This window comes from Uloborus diversus, chromosome 6 (assembly GCF_026930045.1).
Source record: "Uloborus diversus isolate 005 chromosome 6, Udiv.v.3.1, whole genome shotgun sequence".
Lineage (NCBI taxonomy): Eukaryota > Metazoa > Arthropoda > Arachnida > Araneae > Uloboridae > Uloborus > Uloborus diversus.
Window position 1 is genome coordinate 96,463,916 of NC_072736.1, and position 3,544 is coordinate 96,467,459.

General features: G+C 36.4%; 1 pseudogene; it reads right to left on the reverse strand.

Annotated features, from left to right (window-relative positions):
* Nucleotides 1-2,156: 2,156 nt before the first annotated feature.
* On the reverse strand, nucleotides 2,157-2,927 carry LOC129224872 (uncharacterized protein K02A2.6-like; annotated as a pseudogene).
* Between the last annotated feature and the right edge of the window lie 617 nt (nucleotides 2,928-3,544).

A 3,544-nucleotide genomic window follows, 5' to 3' on the forward strand; every position in this document is an offset into this window, starting at 1 on the left:
TTTTCACCAGGATTAAAATAGCCTGCATCCCATCCTTTGCATGTGCTAGAAAATAAGTTTTTCCACTCTCCCGTAAAATTATCATCTTATCATGTTACTTGGGTCCGTCTGGCTCTAAGGTAGATTTTATCATGCTTTTTAAGCAATGAGAGCCTGTTTCAAATGTTATACCTCTTCTTGGTGCACCAAACTTTGCTGCCTTTCTCTTTACTCCATTCAGAATTGCAGGGTGGAAAAAACTCCTTATCTTGATCTTCAACCCACCTGTTCTTTTTTGTTTTAGCAATTTTTTCTTTTACCTGCAGGAGCTCTTCTGTAGCAGCTCCATTTTTGTCATAATACCGGCCTATGACTTTGCCTGAAACATTAGTAATGACAAAAATTAGCATTAACAAAACTATATAATTTTAATAACAAATGCAATGCAATCTGTACAACAACATAGCTGCAGGGTTCGAAAATATCATGACATTTTTGAAAATATTGGATATTTTGATATATTCAGTAATTTACCGCCCTATAGCCTGAGCTAAGTCAGAAATACATGAAATACACCGCCAGCTCAGTCAATTCCAGCCGAGGACTTCAGTTTCGCGCTTATTAGCACTCATCAGCCTGGCATAGGACTAACTGAGCTGGAGGTGGAAAACCTCTTAAGGAACCCAAGAGTGCCAAACAAACTGGTAGCTAATATAGAATTAGCACTGACCAGACGAGTGACCGAAACAATGGTTCGGTTCAACTAGAATCATTATACATCATAAAAATATAGTAGACAACTTTTTGGCTACTTTTAATAATAAATGAACAATATTACTATGATTAACATATTTTTTTTTAAAATAACCATAGTTGAAAAAATGAATATTGAAAATATCAAAATATCATGATATTTTCAAAATAAATATCGGATATATGTCGGCAAACCCTGCATAGCAGTAACATTTTACTGTATTAAATTAATGTTTTTAAATTCACTATTCTTACATTTAAAAATTTTTAATTAGTGCTGAAAAAGAAAGAGTGGGAGGGGAAGTTTCACATGCATATACTTCAATTGCACTTAAATTTCTAGTTGGTTCAGGATTTGTTTTTAAATTTAAATGATACTGAAAACTCTAACCTTTAAGATCACCTTTCATGCGGCCAAAATCTTTCATAAACATTCATTTAATAATAAAAATGAAAATCAATGGAAAAGCATTGATGATTTTCTTGTGTACAAGATTTTCTTTTTCCCTTAGAAATGAGATGCCCAGGAATCTGCTTCACAATACTCTCCAAGTGAGATAACACATCTTGCTTGAAAATTAATGATTAAACAATCTTTCTTAAAATTTTAATTAAGCAACAGAAGGAGGTGAATATTAGTTATTTTATGGAAAATATTATGATAAAGAGGAAGAAGAGAGAGACATTAATAATCATGGGTGCCCATATGGGGGGGGGGGCAAGTGGGGTCTCAAGCTCCCCTCCCCCCTTAGAAATTAGAATTTCCTTGCTTTTACTACTTTTGTCTTTGCAAAAATCTAAAAATATTTCTTCTCCAGCCATTAATGAATAAGTTATGAAAAATGTCAAACTTTAATAACTCTAATCTGCACTGAAATCGGTTTCCATATGGAAAATATCCTGCTAAACCATGGGGAAAATATTTGAGCCCCCCACTTCCTTAAAATTTTGCATACGGGCATCCATGTTAATTAATAGTACAGATTCAGTGGCATTGATAATGGAAGATTCCTAAAAGGTTAATTTACTTTTGAGAATGAATGACTCTTTTTTTTTTTTTTTTCGTGACTTATGTATAGCATCTGATGCACTGGAAAATGTGGGAAGTAAAAAATACAAGAATCTTCAGACATAGCTTTTAATACTTTACAGAATTACTTCAGAAGAATTTTTAAGAATAAGATTAGTGTGGTGACCGTCATATAATTGAAGAGGCAATGTTACTGGATAGCACAAATATGATAGAAACACTTAATTTACTTTATTCGAATATACACGTATTTACAGTATTAAACATGGCGCTGCTCTGTGTTCCGGAAGCACAAGATAGAAGTTAAAGTACATAGAGAAGGCGCGACACTAGCGCCGCCGAATAGAGAAGAAGAGAGTCCTCACAGTCTCCCCCACTTAATTAAGAAACCCCCTTAAGACAATTGATAGTCCCTTAGGTATAAAGGAAGTCTTATATTCCGTTGAGAACGGCGAGGCAGTGGCACAGCAGGTTGGCTGGTATTCTGGGATGCCTCGGGAACATTCTGGTTGTCACAGGAGATTGCAGGAGCTTTCTCTGGAATCCGTGGAACATCAAAAACCACAGTTCGTTGTCTTGAATCACTGGAAACATTAGAACGGCACTCTCGAGAAGGGTCCTCCTCAAGGTGCATTGGCACACCGGTCGAATGCAGTTGGTTAATATGTCGCTTTAGTTGTCGTCCTGAGTCTAGCCTAATCAAATAAAGGCGTGAACCAAACTTTTTTTATTACTTTTCCAAACTGCCAGACGTTTCGGTTGTTTATGAAGACTCGAACCTGGACTCTCTCCCCCACTTTAAAAGATCTCACAGGACCACTGGAAATTTTTGATGTTGTTGGATGATATGGGAAGATAGAGTTCAAGCTAATACGAAATTCTCTGTTTAGATATAATTCAGCTGGAGACTTGCCACAAGCTAGAGGGGTTGCTCTATAGCGAAAACAATATGTTTTGAACCTTGAATGGTATTGAAGTTTGTTCGAGGAATGAAGCTTTTAATTTCCTCTTTAAGGTTTGCACATTTCTTTCTGCAAGACCATTTGTTGCAGGGTGTCCTGGAGCTATAAACTTTTGGAAAATTCCATGATTGGAACTGTAGGTGTGAAATTCGTCACTTTGAAAATTTGAGCATTATCGGATACAATAACATATGGATATCCATGAGAAGAGAAATTTTTTTCAAGTAGATGGATAGTTTTAGAACTTGTTGGGGCATCTCTGATAACTTCAACTTCTGCCCATTTAGACTTGGGCATCGACACACACCAAGAAGTAGTAATTTTCGAACGGGCCAGCATAGTCGATGTGAATTCTGTCCCAGTTTATTTGCTGGAAGTTCCCATGGATGGATAGACACCTTTGGTGGATTTGACTTTGTTAGTGCACATCCTTTGCACCCTTTGACTAATTTTTTCTATGTCGGAGTCAATTCCTGGCCAAAAAATATATTTTCTTGCGAGTTGCTTCATTTTCGTTATTCCCAAATGAGTTTCGTGAAGTTCCTCTAGTATTGTAGAACGTAAACCTTTTGGAATTACGACTCTGTCCCCTCGGAAAAGAATGCCATCAAGCAATGTAAATTCTGAATCTTTCGCAAGTGTTGTTTAGCTTCTTTATTATTTTCTTCAGTTCTGTATCTTGTCCTGTTTCAGTCTGGATGGTCAGCGATGTTATTTGTTGACTTGAAATCTGGAATATATTTTCGGCGTATACTTGATTTGCTTCTTCGCCTATGAATTCATCAACTGACATTTCGGGCTTTTGAAGTGGTGCCCTGGA